This window comes from Polypterus senegalus, chromosome 1, assembly GCF_016835505.1.
Source record: "Polypterus senegalus isolate Bchr_013 chromosome 1, ASM1683550v1, whole genome shotgun sequence".
Classification (NCBI taxonomy): Eukaryota; Metazoa; Chordata; class Cladistia; order Polypteriformes; family Polypteridae; genus Polypterus; species Polypterus senegalus.
This window is the reverse complement of record NC_053154.1, coordinates 125,340,811-125,354,641: the sequence shown is the minus strand read 5'-3', so window position 1 is coordinate 125,354,641 and position 13,831 is coordinate 125,340,811.

Sequence of the window (13,831 nt, the reverse complement as noted above, 5' to 3'; positions counted from 1 at the left end):
GCACAGAGAGGTGTGTACAGGGCAACAAGTACACGTGTCGTAAATGTAGGAAGTACGGTCCTTGGGTGTGTGGGAACTGTTAATATTTGAATGTGATGATTTCATATAGCACGGAATGAAAATCTGCACTTCTTAGCATTGCACCATGCAAGATGTCGTATCAATCGCCTACTGTAACTTGCTTTCTTTTTTCTTCGGTTATACAGGTAGTTTTGAATAAAAGTGCACTTGTTTTGTTTGCGAAATGAAGTGTCTGCGTGCACTTTTCGTGGCATTACACGTGTATTTTTGAGCATGCCAGTTTGAGCAGTATAAAAGTATTGAAAAGTATAACAAAACAACGGGCAGATGGGGAGTGTCTGATGATTGCATATAGCGCCAACTTACTGCTCTTTACTATTCTCTCCTCTGCGTGCCCTGGGTACAAAAGAAACAGAATACAGGCGCTATAGCTCTGCGTTGTACCACGATGCATACTAACGCCCCCACCGGTTCTGACACACAGACGCTGGCGAAGCTGCTTTCTTCGTATCTCACCGACACTTGATTTTCTTTTTATTCAGTTTTATTGAGTGTTCCTGCCAGTCCCGCATGTTGCTGTATGCTGGATAGAGAGAAGTGTGTACACTGCTTCTTACAGGAAAAAGCGATGGAAAAAGTGCACTTGAATAAAAGTGCACTTTTGTTATACTTTTACACCAATATATGTTCCTGTGCTTGAACGACACGGGCAGATGGGGAGTGTCTGATGATTGCATATAGCGCCGAAGTTACTGGTCTTTACCATTCTTTCCTCTGCATGTCCTGTAGTACAAAGAAAAAGCATACAGCAACATGCGGGACTGGCAGGAACACTCAATAAAACGAAAAGCAAGTGACGGTGAGATACGAAGAAGGCAGCTTCGCCAGCGTTTGTGTGTCAGAACCGGGGGAGGGGTGATTGTGCGTTGTATGCATCGTGGTACACTGCAGAGCTATAGCGCCTTTAGTGAAAACAGCCGTGTCAGATGGGGTTGTATGGATTGATTCTGAACGCGACTGAGAGAGTGAAAAGTGAATAAAAAAAAAAGCTAACCTTTACAAGGATCATAAACTGCACCGGCTGTTACAGACTGAAATCAAATGTATGCTTTTATTCTAAAACAGTAAGACAAGAGCAGTTTACTTCTCAAAACGAGGGGCGAGGATCGAACCCGCGACCCTTTGATTCCCAAGCGGGGGCTGAGTCTATTGAGCCACGGAGTCAGTTTCAGTTAACTGGTGTCAATGTCGCATGTTAAGGCGGCTTTTTGTTTCTGCAGTTATATGTTTGAATAAAAGTGCAATTGTGTTATTCTTGTGAAAATGTTTCTTTGCTATTTGGACTTCAGGCTTCATACATTATATAGTTTATGCCTACATTTTGTCATCTACAACTAGAATATAAAAAAGTTTCTGTTTTAACAATGTGTTGACACAGATTACTGTAGAAACGGAACAGACATGAAATGCGTGTGTTCCAAACAACGATCTATTATTTCCACTCTAAAACTCCACTTCACTCCCAGATACTCAATCAAGGCATGAGCTGAGAGAAGTTCGTGCACGTTCTAAATTGGTGGGGGTATGGAATAGCCGGCTGCTCCTAGCTTCGCTTTATCAGCACATTTAGAGAACAAAGGACGCTGGCGGAGAGGTGTGAAGGGATTTAAAAAGCAGTTTAAGGTGGGATGGAATTACGAGTTTTTTCGTAGGCTCTGGTAATTCTAGTGTTAAATGGAGAAAGTCAATACACTGTAGAAACTGTGTTATACTGTTTGAGAATGTATTTTAACACAGCTCTCTGAATTAAACACATAGCATTAATGAAATATAGAAGTACAAAAGCATATGACTTATGAATTTAACACTGACATAATGCTCAACCTGAATCATTACCAGCAAATGAGAACTCTGTCTCGAATGTTTCTCTTTTTATTTTACAAGTACAATACAGAAATAAAATTATTAAATAAATAAATAAGAATACATGATGTTGTACAATTTGTTGTTGGATGTCTCTTAAACAGATATGCAAACATAATATTAAATGAATAGGTTTTTGTTCCTTAATGCTTTTTGTGTCGAATGATTTTTATTTTTTTGCATACTGCTGACCCTTGAATCTATTAAAGAATCAAACAAATCAAATGAATTGATTCACTTGAACAGGTCGATCAAAAGAATCAAATCATAAAGTTAATTGAAATACCAGTCTTACCACACCTATGGAACTGACTCCTCCTGGATTTGAACATGTAGGGTGAGATCACATGAAGTACTGACAGTCAAGTTGCACTTACCTCTAAACCAGCTGTCTTGGTGTTGCAACCCCACCAGAATTTTCGGTATTTCTCCCTCAGCTACAGTTCCTTCTTATTTTCACAGACACAACACAGAGGAATGGAAACATACCATTTTCAACATTTCCATTTTTTAAGGGCCCAAATCACAACTAATTCAGTTGAAAATCCTAATTTCAACACATTACTCTATATTTAGTTTGTAACCAGCATATTGAAATGTTTTCATGCTGACACCTTGTAGCTGTTCACCAAATAATAATGGGCAATACCTGAGAAAATATATTTTTGCACATTTAACACATATAATGAGAAATATTTATTAATGATACAAATGAATATATCATGGCCAAGATCTGAACCCAAAACTTTCCTTTTCAGGGCAAATATGCTAACCACTACTCCACAATTTTTTGGAAACCTTTCACACCTTTCTAATTTTTTTTTTAAGTAATACACTGTCCAACACCTGCCTCCAAAACAGAGTAAAAGTGAGACACACTTCCATAATTCCATTTCACCTCTATCTCTTGCTGCTTGTTCAAATAATACAGTCTGATATACAGTACTAACTGAGAAAGAACTGTAGACCGGTCTTACTGGAGGTGCAGAGGTTAGCATGTATGCTTATCAACCAATTAGTTAGAGTTTAGTTCCTACATATGACTTATAATTTTTCCTTCAATGATCAACACTTATTTCCATATACCTGTCATTATTGCTTGTCAACTTTTCCATGATGCTCACTTATTTGCATATACCTCCTTTGTTTCAGCCTCATTTTCCACTCAAGGCTCATTCAGATCCACAAATACAAAGTGTTTCTCTTTCCCTCACTAACAGCTTAAGTATTCCACATTGATGTGTACACTCACGATATTGACAATGTGAAGCGACATGAATAATTTCTCAATCTACATCTCTCAAAAAGCACATGACAGCAAAAATAAATTATTTCATACTGCCACCTTGTTCCTGCTTCCCATGTAACAAGAGGTAATGTCTAACAAACTATGACCCACCCACATACAAAACTAAAAATGACAGATTTTGAAATGAAAATCCTTCATGGGCAGAATTTGACAACATAGCTTTTCATTTAAGGGTGGATAGGCTAACCACTACACCACAAATTAGTGGCAAATTTTTTGCACAGGTAAAACATTATTATTTCTTGACAATCACATGGTGCCCTCCTCCTGCTCCTAAAAAATTATTAAATGTGAGTTTTACAACTTCTACATATATCAGGTACCATTACATTATTACCTTCCATCTCAGTCTAATGATGTTTGTTTGAATTTTACAGTATAATGTACAGTATCACATGAGTTAGAGGCACTGATCAGTTTTAACGGTAGCATAGTGGATAGGATAAATGTCTATCAACCATCAACCTCTGAGTTCAATTCCCACAGATAACCAACTATTTCTTTCCTAAAATTTTACAAAATAATAAACAAAAAAACTCATCAATATTTGTTATTCATCCTTGACACACCTTTTTAAGTTTTCTGTGTCTCATTTGATTATGATTTTTTTCCATTCAAGGCTTAGTCAATTCCACACACAAAATGTCTCCTTCATTGCCTCATTAAAAACTTCACCAATCCACATTTATGTGTACACTCCTGATATTCTCATTGAGAAGCCACAAGAACAAATTATCACTAACATCTCTTATAGCTCAAAAAGCAGAGGAAAGTGCAATATGTTCAGGCACCTGTGACTTTAAGTGTCAAGATGGTGGAATCCATGTTGTATTACAGTACAACATGGCAAACATTACAGCTTTATTTGTTTGTCATATATTAGAAGACCTGCGGTGGGTTGGCACCCTGCCCAGGATTGGTTCCTGCCTTGTGCCCTGTGTTGGCTGGGATTGGCTCGGCAGACCCCGTGACCCTGTATTCGGATTCAGCGGGTTAGAAAATGGATGGATGTATATTAGAAGACAATATCTCAACAGTTGATCAAGAAATAGTATTCTTATAACCTTATTCCATCCTCCACTGCATGATTTTGACTTCTTAAATGATTACTTTCACAACTCCATGCTCACAAACAATCCAGTTAAAGTAGCATAGTGGAAAGGGAGCACAGTTGTTAATTGGGGGGCCAGGGTTCAATTCTTGCAAGGTACATGAATATTTGAAATATAAATTAGCTTTTCATTTTTCTTATTAAGAATATAATAATGTAAGATTTTCCCCCAAATTCAAAAGAGAATACAATTTCCCAACTTGTTGCTCCTTTCTCGCTTTTCCTCTCATGCACTCTGCTCTCTGATTTTTCTACAACTATACGGTCTGTCTACAGTTGGATGACCCTGTGCTCTGCCACCATCCATACCTCTAGAATGTTATCTTTAGGCAAGTCATTAATTTACAACTGTTTCCTGAACTCAGTCCTTAACCCTGCTTATCCAGAAAATGATTGCAGAGAAGCTGGAGTCTATCCCAGCAAGTCTTGGGCACAAGAAAAAAATCACAGGAAAGGGCACCAGCCACACACACATCAAGAGACAATTAAGCATCAACAATCCAAGTAACATACTCATCTGTGCATTGTGAGAAGAAACCAGACCACCTGGAGAAAACTCACACAGGGAAAACATGCACACTGCACACAGGATGCACCCTTTACTTGAATCTCACCACTGAACCGATTCCAAAATCCCATTGTTACAAAAATGGCATGCTCTTTCATTGTCTCCACACTCCTCAACCCAATCAGCAGTCACTAAGAGTGCATTAGGTTGGACAACTCTTGCACCCATAGAAGATGGCAAACAGTGATCACCAGACTAAGCATATCAAATTCACATTCTTACATGTTCTCAAGATATGAAAAGATAAGATGTACAATTGAAATATCATTTCCAGAATTAAATGAATGTGTATGATAACACCTAAAGTACAGTGTCTGTGAGCATTTTTTTACAGTGCTGCTCTATTCACATTCTTTTACAGTTCATTCTGACTGCTTACACATGATTACTGAAACTACAGCTCATTTTACCCAAACTCTATACACAATACCCATAAACATTCAAACAATCCAAAACATGTCAGACATCTCGTCTAAAGCTCACACTTCATTCAACACCATACTAACTCTTCTAAAAATGGTATTTTTATATCAACACTCTTCATCAAAACATCAAATGAATTGCTAATTCCAAACACCAATTACACACTGATAGGAAAATGCAAAACAATACAATCATTTTGCTGTTTCAGTGGGCAGTGAGATTGTTGGTATCCATGTTTAACTCTACGGTCTGTTGCTTATAGATTAAACACAGACTGCCTCTTCCTCTTTTACAGCCTTTTTGCAGTTCTGAAAAAATACACATTTACTCATCTTACTGCATTTTTTGTGAAATGTACCGTATCTAAACCTACAGTTACTATACCCTTTTCTATTTCCAATTATTATATTATGCCAGCCACTGTAAAATGTGACACATTGGCACACACACGTTGACCTGCTTCACTCATGTTCAAGCCATGGTTGATGACATGGTCAACTAGTGTTGCCTGCATCTCATTTGAGACCATTTGTCTCCTTCAACAAGACCTTACTCTTGCGCTGTGTTTCTGCCTTCTCCTCTACTCCCTCATTTGCCTCGATGATTCTCCATTGGGTAGCAGGTAGGCACAGAAGCTTCATCACTTACCTTTGTATTCAATTAATTGTTCAAGCTGACTAACAATGTGGAAACTCATTGGCTGAACCCTACCTGACAGGCATATCAAATTACTCCATTGTGTGGCTTTGCCTTATATATATGTTACTGACCAAACCCAATTTTAGGACAAAATGTAGCTTCGCAAATACTGAAAAAAGAAAATATCAGACTACTACAAATGGGCCTTCTTCAGGGACCAACTAATAGGTTACAACCAAAAGATGTTCTGCAGCAATTAAGTAATTTAAGTCTTTCAAATTGAAGAAAACAATTTGTACAGATGTTTCAAATTCTGTTGATTCCTTCAAAAACTTCTGTGTTTCTTAAACCAGAGTTCAGACTGTCTGTGTTACTACACCCTCTGATGTACTATTTGGACAATATTATATTGGCAGTGGTGTATATACACCCTCTGAAGGTACTATCTCTTATGTACAGTGCATCCGGAAAGTATTTACAGCGCATCACTTTTTACACATTTTGTTATATTACAGCCTTATTCCAAAATGGATTAAAATCATTTTTTTCCTCACAATTTTACACACAACACCCCATAATGACAATGTGAAAAAAGGTTACTTGAGGTTTTTGCAAATTTATTAAAAATAAAAAAAATGAGAAACCACATGTACATAAGTATTCACAGCCTTTGCTCAATACTTTGTCGATGCACCTTTGGCAGCAATTACAGCCTCAAGTCTTTTTGAATATGATGCCACAAGCTTGGCACACCTATCCTTGGCCAGTTTCGCCCATTCCTCTTTGCAGCACCTCTCAAGCTCCATCAGGTTGGATGGGAAGCGTTGGTACAGAGCCATTTTAAAATCTCTCCAGAGATGTTCAATCGGATTCAAGTCTGGGCTCTGGCAGTGCCACTCAAGGACATTAACAGAGTTGTCCTGAAGCCACTCCTTTGATATCTTGGCTGTGTGCTTAGGGTCATTGTCCTGCTGAAAGATGAACCGTCGCCCCAGTATGAGGTCAAGAGCAATCTGGAGCAGGTTTTCATCCAGGATGTCTCTGTACATTGCTGCAGTCATCTTTCCCTTTATCCTGACTAGTCTCCCAGTTCCTGCCGCTGAAAAACATCCCCACAGCATGATGCTGCCACCACTATGCTTCGCTGTAGGGATGGTGTTGGCCTGGTGATGAGCGGTGCCTGGTTTCCTCCAAACGTGACGCCTGGCATTCACACCAAAGAGTTCAATCTTTGTCTCATCAGACCAGAGAATTTTGTTTCTCATGGTCTGAGAGTCCTTCAGGTGGCTTTTGGCAGACTCCAGGCAGGCTGCCATGTGCCTTTTACTAAGGAGTAGCTTCCGTCTTGCCTCTCTACCATACAGGCCTGATTGGTGGATTGCTGCAGAGATGGTTGTCCTTCTGGAAGGTTCTCCTCTCTCCACAGAGGACCTCTGGAGCTCTGAAAGAGTGAACATCGGGTTCTCGGTCACCTCCCTGACTAAGGCCCTTCTCCCCCGATCGCTTAGTTTAGATGGCCGGCCAGCTCTAGGAAGAGTCCTGGTTGTTTCGAACTTCTTCCACTTATGGATGATGGAGGCCACTGTGCTCAATGGAACCTTCAATTTGTGCCTTGAGAAAATCCTGTCTCGGAGGTCTACAGACAATTCCTTTGACTTCATGCTTGGTTTGTGCTCTGACATGAACTGTCAACTGTATGACCTTATATAGACAGGTGTGTGCCTTTCCAAATCATGTTCAATCAACTGAATTTACCACAGGTGGACTCTAATTAAGCTTTGGAAACATCTCAAGGATGATCAGGGGAAACAGGATGCACCTGAGCTCAATTTTGAGCTTCATGGCAAAGGCTGTGAATACTTATGTACATGTGCTTTCTCAATTTTTTTATTTTTAATAAATTAGCAAAAATCTCAAGTAAACAAGTCACTATGGGGTGTTGTGTGTAGAATTCTGAGGAAAAAAATGAAATTAGTCCATTTTGGAATAAGGCTGTAACATAACAAAATATGGAAAAAGTGATGCGTTCCGGATGCACTGTATAGTGCAGCAGTGGTAGTTTTGTGGTCACATTATTGTATTTATTTGGCCGTGTACATCGTGGGCCTGAAGGTCTGTTGCCACCTTAATGCATTTGTTTTTTTATTCAGTCTAATGCTTCTTACTGCAAATATGATATCATTATCACATTGAATGGCACTGGTAGAGAAGTGTGTAGGAAAGCACTGCAGTGTTTTTTCTGTGGAGCTCTGTGCTATGTTGCTGAATTCCAAATGTAGGTGTTATCTAACATTTCATTAAGAAAGGGTGATATGAGAGTTCATCATAAAATTTGTACTTAAGCTTTCTAAGCTTATCCTGGGCAGGGTTGCAGGGCAGCTGAAGCCCATCTCAGAAGGCATAGGGCAAAAGGCAGAACAAGGTGCCTGCCCTTCGCACGGCAAATACACACAAACCCAAACATAATGTAACACCTAATGCAATATGCAATGCTATACATAAAACACTACAAATATGCTTCTGCTCGAAACTCGCCGGGGGATAAACCCCCATCCTTATTTAATGTTAGAATATCATGACACTCTAAACTCCAAGGGGGAACTCCACTTCTCTGCTCCACTCAGATACCTTCTTTTAGGCACTGAATTTTGTGACACGTTTGTCCATTTCTAAAAACAATTGAGTTCAACTTCTGCCATATTTTATCATTTATTGTCTTTGTTTTTCACATTTCTCTGTCTGGCTAGTGATCTCCCATTATCTTCCAGGCTCCAGTGACCATGACCGGACATGGCATCCAGACATAGTGAGTATTAAAAGTATGATATTATTGTGGTCATTGTTCCTCAAAAGGAGGTCTCAAGAAAATCATTAGCTAATCAAAACCTGCTCAGAAAAGCTGACTCAGCTGGACTGATGTTTCTTTACTAAGCTCTTTTTGGAACCAAGTCCTTCTTATTTTCATCTTTTATTGCATTTTAATACAATGTGCTTGTGCTTATTCTGCTTGTTTGGCAACAGCAATGTGTGGTTTGGGTTCACCAGTGATGAGCAAAACTCTGAATTGTTTTTGCCTTGATTTCGGTGAAATTGTGAAAATGATTGGGTATTTTGCTGAATTTAGTAAAATACATTGAACTTAATGGACAAAGAGAAATTCAACTTGAGTGGATTATAATTGTGCAATAGTCTAAGTGTTCCTGAGGTCTAGGGAACTGTTTGCCAATTATTCTGGACCAATAATTGTGGCCAAAAATGAGTTGTGAGGCTGCTGAGCCAACCACTGCGCCACCGGGCCTCCCAGAGATAAAACTAATTACATTTCAGAACATGAACATTTCTTGCAGACAGGAAGCCTGAATCCACTAGGTTGTGCCCCTGATAGATCTGATAGCAGGTACTCACCTCCCTCTAATTCCAAACTGCAGTTTGTAACGTTTTCCCTGATGGGCTTGCTCACTCATTGTTGCTGGTACCAAATAGGCACAACACTAAAGCATGTGGACTCTTCACTCCTTCCTGGTTGATCAACTGCACAGCACCCTGGGTAATACTATTAAAGGGGTAGGCATACATATTCAACACAGCTCATATACAAGTCCATACAAAACACACAACCTTTAAGACACAAATAACACCAACGCATTTCCAGTTTTTCTCCGATTGCATGTTTTGTGTTTACACATTTTTGCGGGGTTTCCAGTCATTTTTAGTGTACTATTAGGATACTCAATTTAGTGTACAATTTTTACACGATATTTACAATATATTTAGTGAAATAATTATGATATTTGAGGGACTGTCCCATCCAACATCAAGACTGGCTGCTAAACTTCTGTGATAGCACACTGGAGCATTAGGAGACAAAAGTAAGTCTAAGCTGGCCGCACAATGAATTTTCAGGAAATTTTTCTGCAAACAAGGTCGCTGACGAACATGGCATATTTGCAGCGAGAAACATTTTGGCTAATTTCTCCAATCAATACCAGTGATCACAAACAGTAATTCGAGTCACCCAAGCACTTGCACTGACCATTTATTACCACAGAGACAAAGCAAACAATTGCAGGTTTTATAACAAAGTGGCACATTTTATCTCTGCAGAAAAAAAAGATTTTTATTTTTTCCATGCTGTTGAGTTTAATTACATGGGACTAGTGATATTAGATGAATGCATAAAATTATCGTTTTTGGACTCTCATGAAGAAGCATTTGATATGTTTAGTTACCTCAATTTACTGCTCCTCCATGACCCAGGAGCTGGCTTCTCCTGGATGTAAACCCATAGAGTGACATCACATAAATTATTAACACACAAATAGCACTAACCACTACACCATCCATCCTAGTGTGGCAACCTCAACTGAATTTTCACAATTTCTTCAACAGATACAGTTTATTGTTATTTTTACAGAAACACACCATAGCATAATGGACACATCTCTAAGTAATATAAAAGTATATGGCACCACCGACATACAGGTAAAATACAGACAATGAGAAATTTTTCATTTAAAATGTTTACATTATGGGCATGATTTGAACACATACTTTTTAGTTCAAGATATGCTAACCAGTATACCACAACTTGGTGCTGATTTTTTTGGAAACGGATCACACTTTAATAATTCTTGATTATCACAGACAGGCCTCCACCTGCCTCTTAAACAGAGTAAAAGTGAGTTTTAGAACTCAGTCCAAATATGAGGTACAGTTCTATAATTGCCTTCCTCCTCAGTTTAAGAACTCACATAAAGTTACATAAATAAATCATGGCCAGGAACTGAACCCAAAACTTCTCTTTTAAGGACAGATTTGCTAACCACTACACTACAGCTACAAAAGACATGAATAGACCAAACTATGTGCTGATTGAGTACCTGAGGCTTTACGCTGATGGGACCCATGTTGTACTACAGTAGTTTGAAAGGGTTTAGAGTTTAATTTAATTGTCTGAAATTAAATAGAAAATGTGTAAGAAACAGTGACAGTCATTTCACCAGCTAATCCAGAAATAATAACACAACAATAATTCTGTCACATTTATAAAATGGGTGGAAGTCCCATTTAACTTTTTGGTGCCAAGCAGAATTGCATTGCGGTGCAGCAGTTTATTAGCCAGCGAAAGTGCTGTGAAGAAGCTGTCTGTTGTTACGGTCCAGCCTTTGTCCAGTCTGATAACAGTCACGGGACATCATATCTTTGATTGCCGGAACAATAAATAGTTCTCAGCAGGTACCAGCCACAGCACCCACTGTGGTCATTACTACTCTTGTGAAAAGAATAGAGATAAATGTCATCAACTCAGAGAGGGAGAGGCAAGTTCATTGTACCACATGAACGTCACTCAGAGAATAAAACTGAATAATAAAAAAACAAGTGCTATCTTTTACAAGTAGCCAAAATTTACACCGGGTGTCAAATGTACATTTTTATAATATTGTTGTAATCATAATTAATAATAATAGCAGCTCACTACTCAAAACACCCAGTCTCAAACCCAGGACATTTGGGTTATAAAGCAGTAATTCTTACCTCTGCACCATTCAACAACACATAAAAGCTACAAGTTGATTGACATTTGAGCTTAGGTTTTTAACTCATTAACAGCAACATGTACTGTAAATCAAATGCTTTTTTTTTTTCTTTGGTTATATTCTTGAATAAAAGTGCACGTGTTTGATATTTGGACTAAAGTCATCACACATTATACACTTCACATTATTATTAGTATAACAATGCAAAAGTTTTTGCTTTAAGTATGTGTTCAGCATTTCTTGCCTCGCATTTCCTTTCATCCTACACTTACCCAAATCTTTGTAGACACGGAACACACATGAAATGCATGTATTTCAAATAATGATATACTGCATTATTTACACTATACAACTCCAGGAACATCACATGCAGATAAGGAGCCTTGACTTAAGCTGTTAAGCTGTTTTGCTCGAATTAGGCTCTGTCAAGGGGGGGATGGGATAGCATACTTCTTGGTGCTTGTGCTGATCGACACATTTACAAAACAAAAGATGCTGATGGAGAGGTGTGAAGGGATTTAAGGTGGACCAGGAGTACAAGTTTTTTTTTGTAGGCCTCAGGGATTCAACACAAATAGGAATCAACTCCACCAAGTCATGCTGAAAATGGAGAAGGGTTGTGCAATGGCCAACACCCCCACGTATATGTAATATCTTTATTGCTGCAGAAACCAACACTGCAAAAAGTTCATCAAGAAATTGACCCGGGAAGAGCATATGAACCAAATAAGAGAAACCCAGGAGTAAACCACTTCACTAATAAACCTTTTCTCTCCTAACACAATTACATAGATTGGAGCATGGAATGTGAGAGCACTGTACACAATAGAGAAAGCAGTACAGTTGCCATGGAAATGAAAAAATATAAAATACAGATACTGGGATTCAGTCAGGTGCGATGGATAACATATGGACAAATCACATCAGCATCAGGACATACACTGTTATATTCAGGTCCAAAGAATGAGAACGACATACACATGAATGACTTTTGATTGTTTCCTGAAAAAGAAAGTGATCAGAAGTCTTTTGGAGTTTCGACCAATCAGTAGGATATTCCTCAAAGACCATTTCCCCTTAAAGTTCAAGGGAGTGACCATTGTGCAGTGTTATGCACCAACAAATGATACAGGCCTGGAATCTAAGACCAATTTCTATGAACAGCTGCATAGTGTTTTGAATCAAATCCAGGAAACACATCATTATTCATTGGTGATCTCAATACCAAGGTAGGAATGACAACATTGGCAGAAAACTTATCAAGGGAATGGAAGGCCTTGGGACCATGAATAAGAACAAAGAACTTTTTTCCGACTTCTACCAGGGTCACTCCATGTAACTTTTATTTGTTGACTAGCAAAATACCCGCGCTTCGCAGCGGAGAAGTAGTGTATTATCTACATATATACACACACATATATATATACTAGCAGAATACCCGCGCTTGGCAGCAGAGAAGTAGTGTTTTAAAGAAGGTACGAAAAAGAAAAGGAAAAATTTTAAAAATAACGTAACATGATTGTTAATGTAATTGTTTTGTCATTGATATGAGTGTTGTTCTCATATCTATCTATCTATCTATCTATCTATCTATCTATCTATCTATGTTGTTCTCATATCTATCTATATATATATCTCTATCTATCTATATATATATACCTCTCTCTATCTATCTATATATATCTCTATCTATCTATCTATTTATATATATATCTCTATCTATCTATCTATTTATATATATATCTCTATCTATCTATATATATATAGCAGAATACCCGCGCTTTGCAGCGGAGAAGTAGTGTGTTAAAGAAGGTACGAAAAAGAAAAGGAAAAATTTTAAAACTAACGTAACATGATTGTTAATGTAATTGTTTTGTCATTGATATGAGTGTTGTTCTCATATCTATCTATATATATATTTCTCTATCTATCTATATATATATATACCGCGCTTGGCAGCGGAGAAGTAGTGTGTTAAAGAAGGAAAGAGAAAGAAAAGGAAACATTTTAAAAATAATGTAACATGATTGTCAAAGTAATTGTTTTGTGTATTTGGCGGCAGCGTCACGAAGTTGTTTTCGGTAGCTGCATCAGAAAATGTACCACGACGTCTGACACGCGTCCTTTTTACTGTTTTCTCACAGCTTGGATTGCTGCTGTCATATATATACACACACACACACACACACACACATACATACATACATACATACATACATACACACACACAAATTATATACATGTGTGTATGTATGTATGTATGTATGTATGTATGTATGTATGTATGTGTGTGTGTGTGT